Source organism: Onychostoma macrolepis, chromosome 13 (assembly GCF_012432095.1).
Source record: "Onychostoma macrolepis isolate SWU-2019 chromosome 13, ASM1243209v1, whole genome shotgun sequence".
Taxonomy (NCBI): Eukaryota; Metazoa; Chordata; class Actinopteri; order Cypriniformes; family Cyprinidae; genus Onychostoma; species Onychostoma macrolepis.
Window position 1 is genome coordinate 12,947,373 of NC_081167.1, and position 16,260 is coordinate 12,963,632.

The 16,260-nt window shown below is 36.4% G+C and overlaps 1 protein-coding gene and 1 long non-coding RNA gene across 2 annotated transcripts in view; one reads left to right on the forward strand and one right to left on the reverse strand.

Annotated features, from left to right (window-relative positions):
- Positions 1-12,590, forward strand: part of LOC131552101 (uncharacterized) — a 36,912-nt gene extending 24,322 nt beyond the window's left edge. Inside the window, exons 2-3 of the long non-coding RNA XR_009273890.1 lie at positions 5,550-5,626; positions 12,005-12,590. This is a non-coding gene — a long non-coding RNA (uncharacterized LOC131552101). The remainder of the gene's footprint in view (positions 1-5,549; positions 5,627-12,004) is intronic.
- Positions 1,788-16,260, reverse strand: part of srbd1 (S1 RNA binding domain 1) — a 113,792-nt gene continuing 99,319 nt past the window's right edge. The window contains exons 22-23 of the mRNA XM_058795612.1: positions 5,501-5,611; positions 1,788-2,345 (exon numbers count right to left, since the gene is read on the reverse strand). The gene's annotated coding sequence lies outside the window, so the exon portion shown is untranslated. The remainder of the gene's footprint in view (positions 2,346-5,500; positions 5,612-16,260) is intronic.

Consider the following 16,260-nt stretch of genomic DNA (forward strand, 5'->3'; position numbering starts at 1 on the left):
AGAGGAAGAAATCTGAGCCCTTGGGTGGTTTTATTGCTTCCCATTTCTGTCAGCTTTTCTTCACCAACAATGGCAACCATTGATGCTTTGGAGTGATCTTTGGTCAACAGTGAAATTGTTTTAAACAATAAGGAACAGGTTATTAACAGACTTTTGCAAAAAGATAATTTGCTGCAATGTTTTGTTTTTTAAGCTAAATCTGAAAATGAGATTGGTTTGTTTTTTTGGTAGTAAAACTGCTCTTTGTCGAACCTAAATATCTTCCTGTAACTTAATAAACTGACATCACTGCACTGAATACATTTAGCGAACATATATTTTATAGCCTTCTGAAAAACATTGCTTTTTAACACAGTGCTTTATTTTTTGCATCATGTGAAATGCTTTTTGTCCAATGATTCAAATTTTGGATATTAAAATACCAAAAACATACTACCAAAATTTTCTTACCTCCTTACATAATGGGAAATTTTAGCTGGGTAATTGCAGCTGCACGATTAAGAGGGTGTTTTGTTAAACATTACATTATTGTGACACCAGTTTTTGACTTTATCTTGGAGTTTTAATGTGATTCAATATTTGAATTTTATCGTTTATATAATAACTTATTGTGATCATCGTGCTAGTTAAGCTGTCAAACTCTTTACTTTATCTACACACATCTTATTGTGATTTCAAAACTTTACGACTAACTTTCTGTGTTGACAAATGTTTTATTGTCCCTACAATGGAAGTCAGTGGGATCCAATGTTTTTTTTTTTTTTAAACGTTCTTCAAAACATCTTTTTTTGTGTTCCACATAATATGATAAAAGTCATACAGGTTTGGAATGGTATTAGGATGAGTAAATGATTTTCATTAAATAGGATGCAATTATACAAAAGATCTTTTGTTTTTTTAAAGGGGTCATTGGATGCAAAATTCACTTTACAAGTTGTTTGAACATAAATGTGTGTTGGAAGTGTGTGTACACATCCATCCTATAATGATAAAAATCCACACAGTGTTTTTTTTATTTTAAATCCCTATTTTAAAATCCCCTTTCTCAAATCAGGCTGTTTTGAGGTTTCTGTCAGAATGACGTAGTTCTGCACAGACCGCTCCCACAATAGTTGATTGACAAGGCCGTCTTACCTTAGACCCGCCCTGAGAGAGCTGAGTGAACTGAGTGAGCTGTAAACAGTCCGACCGCCATTGTGTCGACTCCAGCGCATGGGAAGACAAGATGTCTCCGACTGAGTGATTGAGGCGTTTTGTTGTTGGACGTAATAATGAATCTAGCAGCCGTCATTTACTCCCGACATCTGAGCCGCTGAAGACGCAGAGGATTAACGTTACTTTAATTTTGAAGAGAATGCGCCGATCTCCGATCTGCCTATGTTCGTGCGAATCATTCGTGATCCAGCTTCATCTACAGAAGAAGTGAGTATAACAGGGTTTTTTTAATGAATCTTTGCAAATCGCCTTTCCTAATAATGTGCTAGTTAGACAGTTTTGCGCGGCTTAAGTTTAAAGTTTGCTCGTCACTCCACAGAAGAGAGGGGCGGGGTCAGCAGAGCTCATTAGCATTTAAAGCAACATGGACTAAAAAACGGCTTGATGAAAACAGAGCTGATTTTGACAGGGGGAAAAATTTGTTTTTTACACTACCATTGAGAAATTTTAACCAAAGTATGTTATAGACTTTTCATTAAGACCCTAAAGAATCATATCAACTTGTGGAAAATGGGCATTTGATGACCCCTTAAATAATATGCTATGCTTTAAAATCATGAACATCAGCCTGTTACAGTAAAATTTAATTGAATCTATATAATCTAATAAACCTATTACAGAAAATACATAAAAATATAAAATCATAAACAATTATATGTTCATATTTTATATTCATAAACACTATATTTTTTTAAGATTCAAATTGGCGCAGTTTTCCCATCTACATACATTTTATGACGTAAGCTTGATTCCGTTCACTGCTTCACATACTCTCTGGCTACATAATTCAAAAGTTATAGACAAAGCAAAAGAAATGTGAAATTTAGGCAACTGAAGTGACAGGTAGAATAGCGTGTTGGTCTGCTGTGGTTCTGGAGAGAAACGTTTACATGCTTAATTTAGTTTCATCAAAATATTGTTTACATGTCTCTGTGGAACAGACAGCGGCAGTGTGCTGTTATTTGAGCCTGATCATTTGTCAGTGCCGTTGTGACAAGGACACCACAAGACTCCTCAGAAGGACATGGGCTACTGAGACCCAACTTCATATTTCACTGGGTGCGAGACGTATCCGTTGGTTTCAGCATTTAAGGTGCCACCAATTTACTGCAGTGGTGCTTAATAATAGTCTAGAAAAAAAAAAAAAATCCAGTCAACAAGAAAAAGAGACAGATACATACATAGCCTTTAGCTCAATCCTCACTTCAATAGCAATAGTCTCACATTCTGAATACCAGCGGCATGCGATGACTTAACTGGGTATGCTATATAATTTATCAGAGAATCAAATAAGAAACAGCATGGCAGGTGTTGATTTAAAAGTAGTGCTGTTGCCACCAGGAATAACCTTCAGGTGGCAATGCCTTCCCACAGGCTTACATATACACACAATATTTTAGTCAAGCAAGTGGAAAACTAATGGAACAATAAAAATTATTTTACTGAAGCACATTGCCAAATGTGACCCTGGTCTTAAGTGTCAATCTTTCGAAATTGAGATTTATACATCATCTAAAAGCTGAATAAATAAGCTTTCCATTGATGTATGGTTTGTATGGATGTATCTTTACTTAATCTCCTAATGATTTTTGGCATAAAAGAAAAATTGATCATTTTGACCCATACAATGTATTTTTGGCTATTGCTAAAAATATACCCCAGCAACTTAAGACTGGTTTTGTGGTCCAGGGTCACAAATAACTTGTAACATAATTTGTCTATGACAAAAAAAAAGGAAAAATGTAAGATGATGTTTTCAGTGGACTTTCAAAATGACCTTTGCTTAGAGCTGGGCGATAAAACGATAACGATAATTATCACAATATAATTTTCCTTAATAAAACGATATCAAGTGTTCGATAAATGTTCGATATAAAGTTTATGCTCCAAAAGCAGAACGAAACATTTGAACCACGCCACATGGATTGTTTGTCCGCTCGGCTCTAAGTTCAAACGGCAGCGCAGCGCATGTTTAGTAGAGCAGATGCATTGACTCGCTGATGAGTCTCGGTCACGTGACACTGTGAGATCCATTGTGATTTGCTTGAATTAAGTAAAGAACTAAAATGGCGCGGTGATTTAAACTAGTTTAAGCGAGATGAAACAGCGTTGACAAACAGGAGAAACACTCTGTGCAACGATACAGAAGGCTTTTCAATCTACAAATTGCCATCATTTACCATGGATTTACTGTAGTAAGACTTACTGCATTATGGTATTGTGTAAAAAATGTCATATTGAATTTTATTATTATTAATGTAGACATGTATTAAAGGAGTAATGGAATATAATTACAGTATTTTTGAGATTAAGTTACAGAGTTTGAGTATTTATATGAAATGTATTTTTCATAAAAATATCTAGAAACCATATAGATACACTTTTAACATGGTGTTGAGGTTTTAACTGTGGTTATGATCTAAATGTATGCTATGAAACACCAATGGTTAATTAAAAAAAAAAAAAAAACTCAAACAGTAAGAATAATTACATGTCATGATATCAAAATAAGTTTGTTAGAATTTTTACAGATGTTACTTTTTTGATAATGAAGATAAATTAACAATAATTTGCCTTTAAACTTTAAAGAAATAAAGATTTGAAATTTATTGTGATAATTATCGATATCGACTATAAAAATTTGATCTAATCTTTATCTGATAATTTTTTTGGCCATATCGCCTAGCCCTACCTTTGCTTGAAAAAAAAAAAAAATTGAGTTAGTTTACATCAAATGCAATGTGCGTGTCAGTAATCGAGATCTTGCAGCAACAGCACACTTTTCCGCTTGGTTAAGCGATTCACAGACAGCCTTTCTTGCGCATGTAATCACCCACAAACCAATGAGAACGCAGAACAACAATAACAATTCATCCAATACAGCATAGGCGGCAAAGCTGTAGTGGATCTGCTCAAACAAATCCCTCCGTAACTGGCACAGATTTGCAGACAATTACAGTTGTTTGGCAAATAATTAATTTATGGACAGTTACATACAGTATGTATTCCCAACAATTTATAATGTAATCCTTATTTTACACCTCAGTAAATTTAAGTAAATTTACAGTAAGTAAATTTACAGTAAATGTACAGTAATTTACAGTAAATTCCTTTTAGCCAGTCCAGTGCAGTGCAGAGCATTCACAGCATTATATGGACTAAAGGCCCCTGTTGAATACACTGATCTTGAAGTTTAAGTTCATTGTAAAGAGATAATCTTGTCCAAACCTTCTGGAATCAGACACTATGTGCATTGACCCAGGGTGGGAATTCCCCAGGTTCCTCGATGAGGCCTCTAAAGCCCAGTGACAGTTTGTTGTTACCATATTGTGTAACCTAAAACCTCAAAGAGAGGTTTGTCACTCGCTCACCTTCTCCAGTTGTAAGCCGATAAGGACAGTAATTGACAGCTACACCACTGGAGTGAATGACTTGAGCTCTTGAGGCCAAGCATAGACTTGAACAGCTTCCTGACAGACGCAGGTCAACGTTTTCTTTTACAGAAAAAGACCAAAAATTCTGTCATTGTTTTCTTTGCCCCTTCATATGGGAGACTATAATGTTTTCTACATTTACACTGGATGGCTAAATCATCACAAAAAAGGTGCCAACATCTGAATTTTCCATACACTAGTTCCAAACATTACACTTGTCTTTCAGCAGCACAGAAGTATGAATATGCATTCAGATGCCCAGTTTATGAAATCGACTGCATAGCAGGTTCCCACTGCTAAAGAGGCTATACCTTGCAAACCCAGCACCTTTCTGTGCATAGCGCGATCAGATCCAGATGGTGTGGGTTATGACCTCCACGGGGCCAGGAGAGCTGATCTACTGTCACTCAGTGTCTCAGTGTGTATGTGTGTTCGAAAGTGTAAAAGAGAAGACGAGGATGATGTATGTCAGTGTAAAAGGAGTCCACAGACTATAATTGCCACTCTCCTGATATTTGCCTTAATGACAGATCTGTCAGCTAATAACCATCAAGTAAATATGATACTCTAATGACTGTGTGGTTAAGCGACATATATACAAGACGGTTTTGCTGTGTGTGAACACTACAACACTTTGTAGTTTTGGGAAGATGCTAAATATAAGCTAAATATTGTCAATCGCCTGATAGTATTTCTGAATGCAAAGCACAGGCAGCTTACATTGACAAGCTGTTGCTGATGAATTAAGTACGTGTAAATGTAAAGTAGATACAGTAAAACTGAGATGCACAGAGGGGAATGTATTTTAGGTAAGAATGGAAAAAAGAAGAGGCTGTGGTGAAGGCTTGTACCATTTCTCTCAATTTCTCCTTCCTCTCTCCTCTGCTTCTTTCTTGTTAGGTGATCGAGTTTCTCCTCTGGCCCATCAGCTGAATAGGTGGGGCTTGATCAATGGCAGGAAACTGAAGGATCAAATGGTAATATATCAGAATAAGCCTGAGCCAAAGTCTGCACTCAGCCACACACACACACACACACAGACACTTAAACCTAGACAGTGGCCAATGTGACCACAGAAACAGTAACCTGCACACTGACACAGAGAGTCGGTAACCTTCATCTGTGCTCTACAAGACCATGGAGACCACAAGTAAAGCATCTCACACACACACACCCACTCTTATTCTCTACACTCGCTCATAAACACCTTTATACATTTACAAACCATTGCAGCCCACGGCAAATGCAAATTATTATCATGAATTGCATTTTCGATAATATTATAAGTTAAATTTATTATATTTAATGTGTGTTTATATGTATTCATTCATTTTAATTATTTCTCAAAGTTACCCTGAGGATGTGTGTGACGCCTGGTGGGAATTTGCATAATATTCGCACAAGAATTATTTGTAACTCTGTACCACAGATGTAAAGCAATAAAACCAGATTATACTGGTCACCGCAAAGGACTTAATGCAGGACTAATTATCTCCTAAATTACTCTAATTTAGAGGTTTAGTGATTTGAGGATGATTAATTTAATCAGAGTGTTGCACACACATACGCACACCTCAAATTTAATCATTTTGTAATTCCAATCTTTGCAAAGTAATAATATTTTGATGGTTTTAATATTATTTGACAGAATTGGTGAAAATCAGAAATTACTTGGAACTGAGATTTATTGTTTATGCCATTCACTTATGTCACCTACCAATTACATACACATAGGCAGTAAGAATCCTTGACAAAATATGAAAGAACATATTATATAGCCTGTTATATTATATTATGTGTCCTCCGTGTGTTTTATGTTTGGTCATTAAAAAACAGAAAATAACTCAATGTTTCAGCTAATGCTGCAGTTGTGGAGTCATTAATCATATGATTTGACAACAATCATTAAAGCGGCGCTCTGGAAAGCGTCTGGGTGAATAAGTGAGTTTAAATATTAAGATACACCCGATCCACACTGAAAGCGGATTTGTAATATTTTCTACACTGCCTTGGCCTAGTTTATCTTTCAAGAAACGTGAACAATATGTACAATGTTTAGGCTAAAACGTGGATGCTTATTTAGTCTCTGTCGGTAGAGGCGGGCGTGTTAAATTGTAAAATAAGCTAAAGCTAAACACATTATTCTCATTGATTGTTTTCATCGGGGCGGTTAAATGCGGCCATTTAAAAGATAAAGCATTTATACAGACAGACTCTACCTGTGAGCGGTGAGAAGTGATACAGCATACACTAAGAGAAGCCCATTTGTGTTCAGACTCTGCAATATCTATTAGGCAGATGCTACTGCGCTGCAACCTAACACCGGCTTTTAGCCCAAGTGGACACATTATGCCCTCAGTTTAGCCTGATGTCGGAGGAGCTTGAATTGGTGATTGAGTGTAAGCGACGCCCGCAATCCCGCTGCCTGTCCATAAATCAGAACCGACCTCAGATTGTGACCCTATAAGATTGTCCACAAAATGTCCGTATTTAAATCTGATAATAATAATAATAATATAAACGCGTAATAAATTATTAGATATATATTATTATTTTTATTAAACGATTTTTTAATTAAACGAGAGGCAGATCATATTAAAACAATTTATTTTCGGTGGTAAACATTTCACGTGTTTGTTGTTGATGCTTTGGATTTACATTTGATTCCTAAATGCTCTTATAATTACAAAGTTTACAACTTTCAGGAAAAGCCTTCACCGCCGAAAAATCGCAATAAACAATGTTGCGTCGCGTTCTTTATTGCGTCTGACAGCTTTAGTGAAATAGCTATATTAATGCAGAGACTTCACGTGTGCTTGTCAGTCGACTGAATGTTTAATTTGAGTTTACGAGAACCGGTTACCCAGGATAGATATAATTGTTTGTTTAATTTGCCTCTGATGCATGGAGCCATGTCCGCGTTCACTAATTACAGTCCAGGTTTTGATTTGTGGCAATCAGGCTTGTTTAATCTCCTAAATCCAGGATCAAAATGAACCAGATCCGCCTTTTCTATGGGCTACAGCACCAAGTGTTACTGAGGCCTGTGCGCTGCAGTGTGCGCAACCAATGCGCTGAGCGTTTCCTCGCGTTGAGGGGCAATTATTCCCCATATTGAATGCAGAATGGCTCAGTCTGTTGGGATTACAGAGGTGGACACCCACATGGCCAGAGGGATTGTGTGTGTGTTTGCTGCATGCGCACTCACTGCGCGCCTAGTGCAAAATGTTTTATGGAGGTTTTATGTGCGGGACGCCTGTGTTTCAAGCCGTTGTCAAAGTATCACACTAAAGCAGAGATGCAATTTTGTGGATTTCTTTTCGAATAAGATTAAGTTATATGTAGTCGATGCTACATATATAGGCTACAGTGTTATCAACAGTGCGCTTTGGTAGACCGAGGGAGTGTTAAGAGTGATGTTTCAGCGTTTGTTTCCGTTTTGTTTTTGTGCTGGATCCCAAATTCTTAGCTAATATTCTCACATTTGCTGGCTACAAATTCAAGCAGTTTATAAACCCACAGCTTATTTCTAAGCAGTGTAAAACAACGTCAAGTAGCTACAAATGGCGCTGTTGTTGAAAACTGTTGCACTGAAAAGATGTCCATTTAAATTTTGTGCATTATTTTATATTGTGGTAATCAGATTTACTTCTCCCCATCCGCATAATTTAAAATGGTAAGAAGGGATAGTTCACCCAAGAATGAAAACACTGTCACAAAATAGTCACGTACTTTCAAAAAAATTTAAATTTGTAAAAATTTTCAAAAGATTTACTTTCTATTGTGGAACATAAAAAAAAAAAAGATATTTTGATATACAAATAAATAAATAAATCCTCCTTTGTGTTCCACAGAAGCAAGTCAGTCATAAAGGAATGACACAAGGGAGAATAAAATATCTAATTTAATTTTGGTGTGATTAAAGTAGTAGAAAAACATGGAAATACATAAATCCTATGCTACACAGTCTGTGCATGTATTAGCCAACAGCTCTGTCTAATGTAGTATATACACTAGCCTATAGAGTGGGGGAAAACGTCCCCCTTAAGGATTGTATCATTTTTTTTTTCAGTGAATCAAAAGTTAAATGTGTTCAGAAAAGTTATCATTATTTTAGTGACAATGACATCAATTATAAACCAAGTATAAAAAATGTCCAGAGTTTTCATGTTAGTAGATTTTTAACAAAAATTACATTTGTGCCAAGGGGGCGTTTTACCCCATGGGTACTTTTACCCCCAGTTAGCTGATGATAACTGGCTAGCTAACTAGCTACCTGATGCAAACTAGAGGTAATTTTTAAATATAAAGTCCAACTATTTTTATTCAACCAACCAGTAAGAATTCATTTGATGGAAAAACGAAGGATTTGATGTTCAGAACAGAATAACTACAGTAATTGCCCATTGCCCCCTGGGGGCGTTTTACCCCACCTGGCTGTTTGAGAAAAAAAATATGTCATTCTGAAAATATAATTATATTTTTTATTAAATAACACATACTCTCTATCTACAGGCCCTATTGTTCTCATATCATGTATAGCTGTGATATTCTACAAAACAACAAGCTATAAAACACTTTTTTTCTTACTGCTGAAAATTAGATCATTTACTGTGAAATCAGTTTTCTCTCCGTTACATCACCAGTGTAAGCATCATGGTGAAAACTTCTGCATCACTCTTATCAACGTAGTCCATAGTTACAATAAAAATCAATCTTGACTTTATCTTGCGGTTATTTTGGGAAAAACAGTAGGGGGGCGTTTTACCCCACTCTACCCTATAGTTTATACACCATATATTAATATTAATTATAAAGCTTGATGTTATATATATCACATTAAAAATAAGGATCTGCTAATTCTAGTACCAGTTCTGCCCTTTATTATCCATTAAAAACCATTAACATTTATAAGTAGGACGTGAAATTTCACTTTTTAACCATGTGTTACAACACTCCCCATTCTGCCCTAAATCTTTTACTGTACATCTGTAAAAACATAAGGATATTTTCATAACATCTTAATATATTAAAATTCTCTCCCTATAAAAAAAAAAAAAAAAAGTGACAATAAAACAAAAACTAACATTGGCTGGTGTAAATTAGTGTGAAGCGCCTTTTACAAAGCACGTTCAGTGAGTTTATGATTATGATGATGATGGTAATGATGATGATGATTATGATGATGGTTAATTGCAGTAGACTGTGCCTGCTGAAGGTGGCTGGATTTCTGTGAGGTACAAGTATCCCAGGCTGCAGCAAGAGAGGTCCGCGGCTGGTGCGGGTGTAAGGCGTGTAATATATTTAACTATGGTAAAGTAGTGTTTTGAGAATTGGTAATTGCTCACATCCTTCTCTGGCCACGGGGACACTGTCCAGATCTCACCGTATACACACGTGTGGGGTTTCTGAGGTGCACGCTTTCAGGTCTGCATGGCATGCGGCCAAACGCGTCTCTAGCTTGTTTCCTGACATGAAATGTTGACTGACTGATAAGAAAAACAGTAGCACAGAATAATAACACAATCATGAATTGGCTGATAACCTGGCTATGCTTTTAAGCGACCGCAGTGCTTTCATGTTCACAGCCGTCTCACCGCCTCAAGCCCGAGGCCCGATGATCGGACCCGACTTCACACTAGCTCTCTTTGCATAAAAGAAAGTGTCTACAGTCATAATATTTACTTTGATAATGTTTTCACGACATGGCAACTCTGAAGCGGGGATATATGTATAACTGTCTAAATATGACAGTCCATGTGATTTGGAATGTGCAATGAATAAGGCTCCTTTTACCCTCTCTCTAGAATTTGTTCTGAATAAACAAGAGACTCGGGTCAGGTCCTCCGATGTGTGATCTACTTTGTAGGCCGGTGGTTAAGCGTGACATGCTTGGCCCTTAAAATATACCCTTTTTGTTAGAGGGAAACGGACAGAAAAATATACAGAATTCTCTGTAATTATGTATAAAGGTTTATTTTACTTTGAAGCCACCATAAAGAAATCTCAGCCGATGGCAGAGCACTGGATGTGCGTGGCCGTACGGGCTTCATGTTGTCTGGAGTAATCTAGCCTCACGACTGGTTTGAATTTTCTGCCCCGCGACAGCAAAATTGTCGTAATCACAAAGTAAACAGATACTTCCTCTCCTATCAGAGCGAGTCGACAAAGTTAGTGAATGAGGGAACTTTGACTGTTAATTGTTGTTTTCCTTTGTACCCTGATTCAAAAACACTAGCATAATTATTGCAAGTGCTACTTTGATTTTGTAATTTAGTTTGAAAGGGGCTTAAGGTGTTTCAGCAAATTATTCACTTAGGTTTAGTTGTTCTTGCATCTCCTCGTGGAAATCGAGACTATTTCAAGATAATATATGCTACTCGGTAGTTTGATTGTGGACCAAACACAAAGAAAAATCTGTGAATGCTAAAGGGTTTGAGTCGGTATGTTTCCACACAATTCAGCATGTTTAACACTCACAGAGATACATGCACAACATTTTCTCACTATTTATTTCCCCCATGCATAAACACTGAATAATTATTCTTATTTCTAGATTTAAAGAGTGCAACCTTTCTACAAAAATCACAGGAACAGTTGTATCAAACACACATTAAACACAGTTAGTCACACTAAATAATATAATGTTAACAAACTGTTAACACGTTGCTTCCATGCAATTTGCAGTTCTGGTGCATTCTTTAAATCAATCAATCAATCACAATTCTCAGTGCTGTAGCACGTCTTATTGAGAACCTTTTAAAATTCTAAAATAAGTCATTTAAAAAAAATGTAAAAAGTCAACACCAGCTGCAAGAACACTCAAGCAAAATTGATATAAGCAGTTTGCTATACTGGCTCAAATTGAAACAATACATTACATATGTTTTTACATGGGACAATGTCTGCTCTCACCATTTACAGTACAGGAATGGCTCACATCATATCCTTCTAGAGTTATTAATTCCACCACATTCCCCATTCCTAAATCCAACTTTCTTTCTTTTTCCACCTAGAAATGGAAATATATGATTGAAACCAATAAGTAACTCAATATACACAGACTGTAATCAGAGGCCTGTCATTATAGTCGCTACTTCACTCTTTGCCCAGTGAACCAGATTCAGTGGTTATGTAGATGAAATAGGCTTTGTTTATATAGCTTTGGGAACTGGTAAATTATTTTGTGAAATGTGTGTATATAATTAAAAAAATACTGTAATCATTTAGCGTAAACTGGTTTGTACAAATTAGAAAATAAACATTGCTTATTTCCCTGCATCCCCCACCCCATCTTGTGTATCTTTACATTACTTTTTTAATGCCTCTCTCTTTTCCTCTTTCTCTTTTTCCAGTCATAAAATGGTGCCAGGCTGCGACATGAAGGCAGGGGCCGTGAAACCGTACCCTCATCAGACTGTACAGTAGAGAGACATAGTCACACTCCCGGTGTAAGCAGGGCATAAAAACACTGCTGCATGATAAGGAGCTGCACAGGGACTTTGAACATTTTATTAGTATCTATAAAAGAGGCACAGGACGAAGGACACAGTGTCTATAAAGCCCTAATGGAGGATCAATTAAGATGGTCAAGCTGCAAAAAGAGACTTTTACAGTGTAGGGTTTTAACGCTAACCTTGTCCTTTAACACTAACGTTAAAACCACAAGGCTGGAAAATTCAGCCTAGCTTTCATTCCACCGCATCACTAATATCTTCTGATCACTAACAGTAAAAATGTTTGTTTGTTTGTGTAAGAATTTAAAAGTGAGCGGTGAAGGAGATTTTCAACCTGCTTATACAGAATAAAATGACATAATATGCTACACACACGTTGTGTTTCCATGTTTTATGGGGACATTCCAAAGCTAATGGTTTTTATACTGTACAAACTGTAGTTATACTGTACAAACTGTAATATCGCCCTACACCAACTCTACACCTAAACCTACCAAATATCATTTAAATGTAAAAATAGTGTATTAGAGAAAATTGTATTAAAATAAAGCCATAATAAAATCTATAAAAAATAGTCAATAAATATGTTAAAAAAATAATCAACAGACTGAATAGACAATATTCATGTGTTGACTGAAAAGACGGATATTGCTTATCGCTCATCTGTGTTTACTAAATATATATAAGATCTGTATTTTTAAACCTCTATTTGGGTGTGTGTGTGTGTGTGTATATATATATTCCTCTTGGACCTCATCAGTCAGATGGTTTCATTATTTAATGTGTATTTGAGTTTCTTCTAAAGACAGATACTGTATCACAACACACATGTCTGGTCAGATCTAATAAGACCCTATTAATTTCTGAGTCTTCCAAACCTTCCCCCAACACCCCCCCATCTCTGTCAGGACATAGCATGACAAATTGAATTACTTTTTGAACACACGACTGGCCATCTATCAAAAACAAGTCAAAAATCTTCCCTGCACATGTTTATGAAAGACATTTCTAAACTCTTCCTGACCTGAAATGTTTATATCCAGAGTTTACGTTGTGAACATTTTAGATGTCATCAAAACCACCTTGCTCCAGGGGTATAAATTGATTCCATTTGTTGCCTGCCCAAGCGACTGGCCTCGGCCGCAGGAGCCATACGAGGGGGAAACCGAGAAGCTGGAGAAATCAGTTCTAAGGGGAGACACTGTGGACTTCCAGAGGGCTTCGTGATGAGTGAAAATCAGGGATGGGGTTCAGTGGAAAATCGCATGCCATGCCTCAATCAGCAACATGTCCCAACAACCAGGGAGGCATGTGTCAATCAAACCGATGTGGGTTTGTAGGGAACCAGTGAATCAGTAGTAAGGCTTCTAAGCCATCATTAAAGAAAAACTCAGAGATGCTCTGCTGCACTGATGTTATACATGTTAATATCATACTGCCAATAATACCATAAGACCAGGGGCATCGTGCGCTATTTTTGTCTGTTGGATGGGACACCGATGGCAGTTTTTGTTCAATGCCTTAAGATTATGAAGAAAAAAATCTACTAAGTACTTCTGTTGTGTAAATTTTGATTAGTGTGTTCTAATAAGGATATACAATAAAGGACCAGTTTTGACTTTTTTTTAAGCAAAAACAAGTGTGGATTGATGATGGCATAATTTCAAATTATCTTGATTGGACTTTCCAAATTAAGATTTAAAAAATAAAAATTAAAGACAAAAACCTTCACTGTAAAAAATGCTAAGTTGTGAATTGTCAAGTTCACTTAACTTTTTTTAAAAATTATTATTTACTTAATAATTTTAAGGCAACGGGTTACCTCAAATTAAGTCAACTTAGCATTTTTTACAGTGTTTTTACTTTATTTTAATATTTAAATAATATACATAAACTGTATTTCATGTATACATTTTTATGTATGATTACATGTATTTATTTTATTTTATTTCTTTTTTGACTGTGAAAGCACTCATAATTGAATCTTCTGACAGACTAAGAGCATATGGGATACTTTTGTTTAATTTCATTTTGATTTCTCGACTAGGTCGAAACTGCTATTGTATTTTTATATCTCTCTGATTGAATAACACCAATAGAAATAGTTAAACAAAATAATATACATAATTAGTGCTGTCAAACGATTAATCGTGATTAATCGCATCCAAAATAAAAGTTTTGTTGACATAATATGTGTGTGTGTCTTGTGTATATTTATTATGTATATATAAATACACACACATACAGTATATATTTTGAAAATATTTACATGTATATATTTATATTCATATAATTTATTATATAAATATTTTTATTATATAAACATATAATACTTTTTCTTAAATATATACATGCATGTGTTTGTATATACATGTTATATATACATAATAAATATAAACACTACACTCATATATGTTAGGTAAACAATTTTTTTTATTTTGGATGCGATTAATCGCGATTAATCATTTGACAGCACTATACATGTACTATATTATTAACAATCTTATAAAATTCATCATTTTAATATAATTAATTATTTTATAATTTAATATTATATATTATTTATATACAGTATTTTTTTAGACATTGTAGCAGTCGGTGTTATGCACATTAGAGACAATGCAGAAAAATTACACACACACACACACACACACATATACACACAAAACACCCACTTCAATAACTCAGGGCGTTCCAGGATAGTGCTTAAGTTTTATAAACTCTACCCAGGAAGTGACACTAACAAAAGTCAGAGCTCATTGTAGCTCATTAGTGAGAGGATATGGCTCTAGCTGACATTATCAGCTCATCTAAAACACTCTCAATCAAAACAGTGCCAAACAACGTCAACAGGATGTCACTGAGAGCCTGTATACTATAGATGGATGAAACAGAGATTGTGTGTATGTGTGTTTTACAGCAGAAGCAGCATTAGACAGTCTAAATGCTTAAATTTAAATGTGTGCACAATTTTACAAACATGCATTAAATGTGCGTATATGTAATTTGTGGACCAGAAGGTGCTTTTTTAAATACACTTACAATGAAAGCGGTGTGTGCGAGTGTTCTGCTACGTCTATACGTATCCACCTCCACGCTTAGACAGAAAGCAGATGTCGGGAATGTGTTAAAGGACAGTCTTGTTGATAATCAACCTGCTATTAGTGAGGTATGTGGCAGTGGTGCTGCTGGGCTGTGAAGGATTACATTACTCAATCTCTCCAGACGACAAGTGGCTGCTTTCCTCTTAGTGGAGTGCAGCACACGCACAAATGAGTTTACGCTATTTTGGAGCATCTCCCCCCTAAACTGTGAGTTATGGTCAAGAAACGGCTTCCTCCTGTGGATCAGGAGGTCCTGTAAACATGGGCTAAAGCAATGCAACCTTATTCGATTTCCACCATACAATGGGGAGGAAGGTATCTTCGTAAATGTTTGACCCACAGATGAGGTAATAGCTTTGGTTTATAAGCTGGACAAGATCGGGGGTCCTAAAATGCAAAAGGTAAAATGACCGAGAAAGTGTTACATGATCGAGTGGCATAAGACGTAAAGGAAGAAAGGGAATAATCAAGAGCGGGGAGGGAGTCAATCAGTGCTCTCCCTCTGTTTGACCAGCGGCCAAGCAATGAGACTCAGAGCTGTGGCCGAGCTCCTCTGAAGACAGCTGCAACATTTCAGGGCTCCAACTCAGCAAATTTCCATCAGCTGCTGCTGCCAGAGACCACAAAACGCTTTCAAACAACGGCTCACTTCAAGAATTCTTGTCTCAGGGAGGAGAGACACAGAAAAAAAAATGGCTGGAGAAAAGTATCACAGTGCAGCTGAGAGAGTTCAGTGCATTAGGTTAGCAGATTAATGCAAACTGTGCCCTGGCAGAGGAGTTTGATTGGCCTTTCACGGCAAAAATTGCTTGCAGGTTTGGAAGACGGTGGAGAAAAGTGTGGAAGAGCATGTAGCGTTTAGAAACGGGGCTGGCGTGTTTTGTGTCAAACCCCTCAGCGTCTTCGCCATACATTAACACTTGTCACAGATGCCCATTAGGTCTAAAGCCAGTGCCGAAAATTTAATTACCAAACCATTTATTTCATTGTTAGGAAAATAAACCAATGAAACCTCAGAATGCATTAGGCTGGGGGGGTGGCCTCTCCTGT